The following is a 9,713-nucleotide window of genomic DNA, read 5'->3' as shown; positions in this document are numbered from 1 at the left end:
GTCTGAATAGAGATAAAACAATATTGTCTTTAGTGCCCAAAGTAGGATAGTTAAGCCAGACTCAGTTCTATTCCTCTAAAACTAGGATGCTCTGAGTAAGTGGGATGGTGACCCCCCCCCATTTCAACCACTATTATATCACTTCTGTTTCTAGAGGTTTGTTTTCTACTGTGTGTGTGTTTATAACAAAACCATTAAAACCGAAACCGTCCTCAGCTTCATTCTGGAAGAATGAAAAGGGATGTCCTGATAAAGAACAAACCTCCTCCTACATGTCTATAAATATTCACAATTCTATTGTATGATGGGAGAAAGTTGTGTTACTGACAAAACAAAAATCCAGAGTGGTCGACCAGACCAGATGGGCGGGATAGAAATCAAATAAATAAATAAAAACTGTACCTTGTGATGTACACTGTCTGTAGAGACATTAAGCTAAACATTTAATGCTTGTAACAATCCATGTTTTCCCTTGTATGTAATGCAGTTCTCTGGAAAAAAATATGCAGTTCTCTGGAAACTAGCCCCAGGGTATAAATTAATAACTGAGAGCAAGGAATGAGGATACAGACTTGTTGTTTATAGCAGGAAGAGATTAAAAAGACCGCATGAAGAATAAGTTTACATTTCCTATTAATTCCTGTTAGGAAATTAGCAAGCAATTGATGCTCGTAGCCACACTATTAGTAACCACAAGGCAGAGGATTAGAGTCCCTTCGTACCCCCCCCCATGCATGTGTCTGTGTGTTTGGACTGCCTCCCCACAGCACTGTTGTACTCCAGACTGCAACCTCCAAATTTACAGAGTTTAAAAATTATTCCCATAGGTTTTGGATAAAGTCAGCTAAAGATTCCCTTAACAGGCCTGGGAGTTAGAGTCTCCATGAACAGGTTGCCCATCATCGTTATTTTAGCACAAGTGGTGAGAGTCTGTAAGAAAATGGTTGTTGTGGGTTTTTCGGGCTCTCTGGCCATGTTCTGAAGGCTGTTCTTCCTGACGTTTCACCAGTCTCTGTGGTTGGCATCTTCAGAGGACAGGAGTAGCACGCTGTGCTCTTTACCAGGCAGACTGAAGCCTCTGATGGCTGTAAGAAAACTCCTCACCAGGACTGTCGGTTTCAGCATTTGTGTGAACTAACATAAATAGGATGAGATTAGATTTTGCCTTTTTTCTTACTTCTCCTTTATGTTTCAGCACAGGTATCTGTCCCAGGTCCCTTCAGCCGTTTTGTTCTCTGGATTTGGAACAAAGCACATCCTGTTTACAAAGTTTCTCAGGCTGGATGCAAGCAGCTGCTAACACTTAAGTGTTACAAGATTCTTTCACAGCATTTCTTGCCCCCACCCCCAACCATCCCCTGCCACTTGCTCTGGGCTCTGCCCCTATCTCTCATTCACACAGGTTTGCAAACATTTCACTCATTCACTCTCAAGATATTTTGGGACTGAAAAGTTATTGCAGTTCTTGCTAAACCCTGCACCATGATCTTTGTAAGGAATATGAGTTTGTAAAATGTATACATTTAAAACAATGCTCAGAAGGGAACCAAAAGAGATAAATCACTTACCATCTGCTTTGGTAAAAAATTGGAACTAGTGAATCCAGAAGTATATCAGTTCCTCATGGGATGCATTGCATACTGTATATGTATTTTCTTTTACCATGTAAATTAGCATGCAAAAGTAAATGCTGGCCAAAATCCATCTGAAGAAATTTTTTTACCCATATTTGTGCATGCAATCACGTTGTTTCCTAAGCTTCCAGTTGGATGCTGGCTAGGTGAGTAGTCACAGAATCAGCTGCAATCCTGCCTCTCTTGTCTGTAACACAAATGCAGGTGAGTCAGCTTTCTTCCGCGTGAAGAATAAAATGAGTAGATCCTAGACGTCCACTTTCAGTTTTGAAAAATTAATAATTGAAGGTGATGAATGGACCCTTAATCAACCGATAGATCACCACAACCAAAAGTTTCTAGCAGCTGCAATTCAGCTTTATTGTAGGAAAAACTGGGGAGGGGGGGAGGGAAGGACAAAGCTGGGAGCCACAAAAAACTGTGCTGGACCTAGAAGGATTGTGGTTAAAGTAAACAGAAGGCAGTTTCTTGGCCAAATAGTGATGTCAATGTAAAAATGCAAACAGCTAAGAACCGAGGTTTTTTGTTTTTTTAAAAATACATTTACACTGGCTGTTACTTGTATGGGACTTAAACTCAGAGAAACTGTTTCTACAAAGTATCCCATAATTTACCTCTACATTAAAGAAACATAGGAACATCTGCAGTAATTTGGTGTAAAGTCTTTTTGGTAATTGACAGAGCCTGGATAATGAGTGTCCTATAGTTCCTTCCTTCTTTCCTTCCTTCCTTTGAGTCGTTTCAGCACAGTTTTTTGTTTGTGGGTCATTTAGCATCTACTGGTCTCATTCTATAGCATTGTTTTCAATTCCATGCCCTTTTAACTTTTACGTCCAAAGAAAGTGTAGAGTTGCTAGTGGGGTTTAGATGCTGGGGCCTACAAACATAGTTTATCACTTCATCTCTGCGTGTGGCCCATGTGTGTGTGTGTGTGTGCTAAAGGGTCCCTCAGGTCTAGACCTCCTAAGGGCAAGAGTCAACGTTTCTTTTTATTAACCAACCCAATGAAGAAACTCCAAATTATTTTAACCATCTAAGCCCTCCTTTGGTCTACCCAAATCAGTCTAATTCTGGACAGTTTAATGTCCACAGATGGAGAGTGGTTCCTTCAGTCTCCCTCACAAGTCTCTAATGGCTCTAAACTGCCCTCCACACTGCCCTCTTCTTCTGGAGGAAGATGTCATTTGCTGGATGCCCCACACCTCACCTTCAAGTTGTCAGAGGTGGTTAACCTGTTTCTCCTTCCTCCACCATCAAAGCTGTGTTGGAGTAGGCCTTATTGGGTAGGAAGAGGTTGCTGGCACCATCTCAGAGCTACAACATCCAGCACTTCTACCCAGATCTCTCCTTCATCATCCTCTTTTGCCTCCTTCTCTTCCTCCTTCATTGTCTATTAACACCAGCCCTTCTCCCCCTTTCTGCTTTCTCCTTCCTCTTTTATACTCTTAGGGTCTCCCTCCTGCTGCTCAGGTCCTTCTAACCCCTGCATCTCTCCCTTAGCCTAGCTCCTTCTAGAAGGTTCCTCATCTTTTGGACACTCAGGGTGAGCCCTTCCTATCACTTCCTCATTGTCCATCTCCAATTGTGACTCTAGAAGGGTTGTTGGCTTCACTGCATGTGTCATGGCTGCCTTCCAGGGACAAAATAGCCCTGAGGAGATTACTCTGGGGGTGATTGGTGTGGAAAGCACAGGTTTGGTCAAACACTGAGATCCTTTGGGACCCCCTCATGGTACAAGAATAAATGGGGGGGGGGTATCTGGAGATCACAAGCAAAAGAACATGAATAGTTTTTTCTATTATAGTTGTCAGAGACAAACCAGGAAAAACAGCAGTGATAGTTAAATTCTTATTGGATATTGTATGCAGGAACCGCAGAAGTAAAATAGTCAGTGTTTAAATACATTGGGAATAAATCTATTCAGCTAAAAAAAAGGAAGCTGGGAATGTTTTAGGGGGAAAACAACAGCGTAGACTATATTTCATTACTAAAGCAACCCCCAAGGTCACTTAACTCACACGCAGGACAGCAATCTGCTTACAGTTCTTTCTCAGGAGTGATGGTGTTATGCCTTTGTGATGTCATCCCCCCCCCCCTCACGCATTTGCTCAGGGGAGTCAGAGTAAAAATAAACAAGACATTGCCAAACTCTGCCTATCTGGTCAGTGAGTCTTCCCTTTTCTTGCTTCACAGGAGGAAGCCCATCAGCCATACCATTTCCCCAGTCTTGCAAATCCCCCTTGCATGCTTTCCCTCTGAGCTGCAGCTGATACAACAAATGTCTTGCTAATTCCACACACTTTGTGCAAGTGGAGAATTTGCTTGGGCTTGGGGAATAGTCTCATTTTCAATTTTGTCTGGAATCTATCCACCCACTTTCTCCCTCTGAGACAGCAGCGTGGATGGCATGAACTAGAAAGTCTGCAGTCAGAGCAATTACACAGAGAAAGTGTCCACTGAGAATTGCCAATATAATAGGTACATTGGATTTTTTAAAAAAAAATACTGACTAGGGATTCATTTTTGCTGTATAGATTTAAGAGCTCCTTTGTTCATAGTAATGTATTTTACTGTGGAGCCTGGGACTGGGAGTTTGATTCCCCACCATGCCTCCCAGGAAAAAGAGTCAGCCTGTGCAGCCTTGGGCAAGTTACATAGTTATAGAAAAAGGGAATGGTAAACCAGTTCTGGGTACTCTCTACCAAGAAAACCCTGAAAAGGGTTCCCATCAGGCAGAAACGTCTTGACAAGCAGCAGAATATGTTCAAGGCAGATGCCTGTGGAACTAATTTTTTGTTGGATGAAAGATTGCCACTGACTGTGGTGAGAATCGAGTAACATAGAGTGCATGTATCCCAGTTGATCTGCTGAAAAAAGTAATCTTAAGTAATCCTAGCCAGTACTTTAGGGTCTGAGTCCAAGCATTAGTTTCCAGTTGGCCTATCCCTACTTCAAGGCACAGGGCTGCACAGGCTACACAACTGGGGGGGGGGACCTCCAAAATATGGTGCAAGAAACATAGATTGTATTCTTTCAGCTTCAGGATTATATGCACTAATCCAAATAGGGGTGCCATATAGTAGTTGTGCCCTTATTTTTGCTTGAAAGACTTGGATGGCTGAGGGGACATCAGGTAACAAGGCCTTAAACCATTTAGGGCTTTATATGTAAGCATTAGAACTTTGAAATCTACACAGAACCGAATGGGCAACCAGTGCAAGGCAGCCAGAGTGGGAGTAATATGTTGATATTTCCTTACCCCAGTAAGAAGTCTGGCCGCCACATTCTGCACCATCTGGAGTTTCAGCATAGATCTCAAAGGCAGCCCCATATAGAGAGCATTACAGTGGTCTAACCTCGAGATTACGAGCACATGGACCAGAGTGGTGAGCGACCCAACATCTAGGTAGGGGCACAGCTGGGCTATCCGCCAGAGATGGAAATAAGCAGTGCGGACCACTGATGCTACCTGGGATTCCAAGGCAAACGCCTGGTTTGGATAAACCCCCAAGCTGCGCACCTCACTCTTCACGGTGAGAGTCATCCCCCCAAAAGAGAGAGAGTTTCCCAAACCGCTGATGCTAAGCCCACCCTCAGGACCTCCATCTTGTCCGGGTTCAGTCTCAGTCCATTTTCCTGCATCCATTGCAGTACAGACCCCAGGTAGCACTGCAGGGACAGGATGGCATCCACTGTGGTTGGGGGGAAAAGGAGATGTAGAGCTGAGTGTCATCAGCATATTGATGGCACGATGCTCCACACCCGCAATGACCTCACCCAGTGGCCTCATATAGATAGTGAACAGCATTGGAGAGATGATCGAACCCTGCAGAACCCCACAATTGAGGCTCCACGGGGCCAATTCATGCTCCCCAAGCTGAACTCCCTGAGGATTGTCCCCAGGAAGGACCAGAGCCAAGCCAATGCCTGACCACCAGTTCCCAGCTCGGAGACCCTCCTCAGGAGGATACTGTGGTCGACAGTATCAAAGGCGGCTGAGATATCGAGGAGGACCAGCAGAGAAGTTTTTCCCTGTCAGCCTCCCTCAAGAGGTCATCTAACAGGGCGACCAATGCTGTTTCTGTACCATGGCGCCGCCTGAAGCCCGACTGAAACAGATCCAGGGCATTTGTTTCATCCAAGTGCGCCTGAAGCTGATCGGCCACCACCCTCTCAACCACTTTACTCATGAAAGAAACATTGGTGACGGGCATATAATTGCCAATATCGTCCGCCGCCAAGTTAAGTTTCTTTCGAATGGGCCTAATGAGTGTCTCCTTGAGGGCAGGGGGAAACCTGCCCTCCTGAAGAGACCCATTAATTATCGCTGTAGCCCATTCAGTTGTTGTGGGCCTGGCTGCTTTGATTAGCCAGGCTGGGCAAGGGTCAAGGGAGGAGGTGGTGGCCCGACAGCGAGCTAGTGCCTTGTCCACAATGTCAGGTGTCACAGGTTGAAAATGGTCAAGACTCACCGGGCAAGGCGGAGCGCTGCACATCTCTGCTCAATCCACTGTAGCTAAATAAGGAGAAAGCTCCCGACAGATGGCCTCCATTTAAAAATGCTGCAAATTGGTCAGGGGAAATACTAGAGGGAGGCCCTTCACCACGACCAATTCCGGATAGGTTGCAAACTATACGGAAATTTTCTGCCTGCTGATTTAAAGCCTCGCTTATCCAGTCAGCGAGGTGAGCTCGACTAGCAGCCCTTATCTTGGCCAGATAAAGGTTAGTTGCGGCCCTAACAACTTCTCTATTATACTCCATCCGTTTCTTCCTCCACTTGCTCTCTAGCCTTCTCCTAATTTGCTTCATTGCTCACAGCTCCTGGTTAAACCAGGGCGCTGGACAAGTATTGGAGAGGGTGTTTAGGAGCGATTGTGTCAACAGCCCTAGTGGCGGCTGTAGTCCAACCATCCACCAGAGCCTCAACAGGACCGCCAACCAGATCTGCCGGTATCCTTCTCATGGTATCTTGGAATCCTACTGGATCCAGTAACCTTCAAGGGTGGACCATTAAAATAGATCCTTGCTCCCTGTGAGGTGGGAGGGCCATTTTGAGGTTACATTTTATTAGGTGGTGATCCGACCATGACAAAGGGACCGACACAAGGTCAGTCACCATGAGATCACACTCACTCCAGGTGGTGGAAAAAAACAGGTCTAGCATATGGCCATTCACGTGGGTGGGGCCATTAACATGTTGGGACATGTTCAAGGAAGCCATGGTTTCCAAGAACTCATGAGCTGGGCCAGAAACCTCAGCCTCCGCATGGATGTTGAAGTCCCACAAGACCAAAAGCCTTGGGGACACCAACAGAGCCGTGAAGACGAAGCTCGCCAGCTCCGGTAGGGAGATGGCTGGGTGGCGGGGAGCACAGTAACCCAGCAAAATCCCAATACCATCCCTGGCCCCTATCAACACGTGGAGGGCCTCCAGACCCAGCTTCACCACCTCAGAGCACCAAGTAACCTCCAGGGTGTTTTTATATATAATGGCTACTCCCCCCCCCCGTCCCTCCAGTCTACCCTGGTGCTGGATCGCATATCTGGGAGGGCAGGCAAGAGCAAGAGAAGGACCCCACTCCCTGACTATCCAGGTTTCTGTTATGCACGCCAGGTCTGCATCCTCTTCCAGAATAAGATCGTAAATAACCTGGAATTTGTTGGATACAAACATGGCATTCGACAGCACCAGTTTTAGAATGGTCTTGCCAGTCCTGATGGGCACCAGTCAACCCTGATGGGCTCTCTTTGCTTTTCCATGTCTTTCCATTGTTAAAATGCAAATAAGTACTTTTTCTTTTCTTTTCATGCTCTTACCACTCAGTTTTGTTTCGCTAGAGCTGGCACGCCTGTTTCGCTTCTGTTATTTAAACTCTCTGTGCCATTTTTTAGATATCCTGCTAAAGAGATCAACAGTTTAATATGCCTGGAGGCCACATTTATTAATGAACAGAGAGTTTTACCAACTGAGAACTTTTCATCAAGTTCATCAAGCTTTAGCATAGGGAAATGTCAAATTATTACTGCATTTCTAGACTCTGTACATGACTTTCCTGCCAAGTAAAATCTATGTGTTTGAATCATGATTTAGAACATGAAGCATGCAATTATTAAGCCAGATCTTCAGCCCCAGCAAAGATTCCTTGCATTACTCCAGCAGCTCAGAACAAAAAAAAGAGCATACTTTACCAGCAGTCCTCCTCTTACTTAACTTAACTCTTCGCCACTCTGGTGCTAATCTTTGGGTGTTTGCTAAAAATTAGGAAGGAATTAGGAGATGTGATTGCACAGCAGTCTGATTTTGCATGCCCTTGAAAAAAATAACAGACAATATTATTAACGTATGAGAGTGGGTGAGTATACAGGTAAATGGTGTTTGCTTCTGGAAAACAAAAGAACCATTGTTGAAGGGCTATGGGCAAACAAAGAGCTCGGGAAAGGAACAGAGTAAAATTTTTGCCTGGTTTGGTGCAGAAAATCTGGGACCTTCCAGAGGATTTGGACGACAGCTTCCATGATCCCAATTACTGGCTACATTAGTTGAGGATGATGCCTGTCCATCATAGACACTCAAAGGGGAGGAGCCAAGGAGAGGGCAGGAGGGGCGGAGTCAGAGAGACAGTTGGAGATATGGAATGTAAGTTAGGTTTGAGAAGAGGGAAGAAGAGGGTTAGAGAATTGAGCTGAGAGTGTTAGGAGAAGGAATTGGAAGGTTAAACAATATTGAATTAGCAGGAATGAAATTATAAGCACTATAAGAGAGATATTGATTAAAAGTATATAGTAGTTTGGAATAAAACTGATTGCATACATTTATGATTTACTTGACAATAAAAGACTGTTAATAAAACCTCTGGTTCCTAAATTCAATAATCCTCAGTTTCGGCAGCACACGTGTATAACATAATTGGTATTAGGAGAATACACCTGGTGGCAGCGTGAAGGAAAAACGGTGAGGGCCAAATAAAACAGGGGCCACAAGGTAGATTGCCACAGCCACATTACTTCTTACCTAGAGTAACCAATGTAAACCAGGTATGCCTTTAATTAGACTTTTATTCAAAACCCCAAGAACTGAAATCTATGAAGCGACAGATCACAACATTCTTTTTTAAGAATCTTGGTACCAAACAGCTTGAAACAATCTGACTGTAGAGGATGAAAGCAAATATGCATGGGGTATGTATGAAGAGCCGTGTCTGTAGCAGTTCACCTCCAGACTTTAGAAGTAACTGGCTACAAATAGCATAACTGATGTAACTAGTTTTTTTTTGGAGGTGACATAATAACTACTGGTTACAAAGTTACTTTTAGCTTTAATGAATAACACCTGCATTACTTAGGTGTGATGAGTAACAGCTAGTCATTTTCAAACCTGACTTTAGGAGAGCATTTTCAGAGGTGTTTTGCCAGGATCATTTCAGGTCTTTTGCCATCCTATTGTCCATCCTAAGTGGCAAAAATGTATTTTGTTTTGTCTGTTGTGTTTTTGTAAATATTTCCCTGCATTTTTCTGGCCGGTTGGCTGTCGTAACACAACCTGTTAGTATTAGAGATATAACAGTTTGCAAATCTGGAGCGACAATAAAGGCAACAATATCCCAAAGGCAATAAATTATGCAAGGAGTCTGTTTCAAAACGAAATGTTCCATGCTTTGCCCTTATGCGCACATCCTTCGGGCACAACTGTATATGGCCTCCCCCATTGCAGCTTTACCTCTGCAAGGCTCCTTACATGGGATCAAGAATGCTGCCTTGGGCTGCGTGATTACTGTACATGGTAGCTCCAGCCTCAGTACAATTATGGATGGTGATGACTGGTTTCCCATCATCTCCTCCCTAAAAGTGAATAGTGGAGACTGCTTTTTTAACTTTTCTTTTTGGCAACCTTTTTATTACAACTGATATCCACTGATGCTGCAGTTCTGCTTCTCAATCCCGCCCCCTTCTGAAAGCATGAGGTCTCGATTTTCCACTTTTACCCACTTGTACTAGATACAGGTGCAATTACTGGGTGAAAAGTATAGGGGTTTTTTTAAAGGCCCCCACTGCCAGATGGGCTTTTGGTAGAACCAG

At 44.3% G+C, this 9,713-nt stretch overlaps 1 long non-coding RNA gene across 1 annotated transcript; it reads right to left on the bottom strand.

The window, feature by feature from the left end:
* Positions 1–348: 348 nt before the first annotated feature.
* LOC144584020 (uncharacterized) lies at positions 349–4,226 on the bottom strand. Its single transcript, XR_013538009.1, has 2 exons — positions 1,724–4,226; positions 349–1,235 (listed from the first exon to the last, which is right to left on the bottom strand). It is a non-coding gene; the product is annotated as an uncharacterized LOC144584020 (long non-coding RNA).
* Positions 4,227–9,713: the final 5,487 nt, after the last annotated feature.

This window comes from Pogona vitticeps, chromosome 1 (assembly GCF_051106095.1).
Source record: "Pogona vitticeps strain Pit_001003342236 chromosome 1, PviZW2.1, whole genome shotgun sequence".
Lineage (NCBI taxonomy): Eukaryota > Metazoa > Chordata > Lepidosauria > Squamata > Agamidae > Pogona > Pogona vitticeps.
Note: the sequence above shows the minus strand (reverse complement) of the source record. Positions and strands in the feature narration are given on the sequence as shown.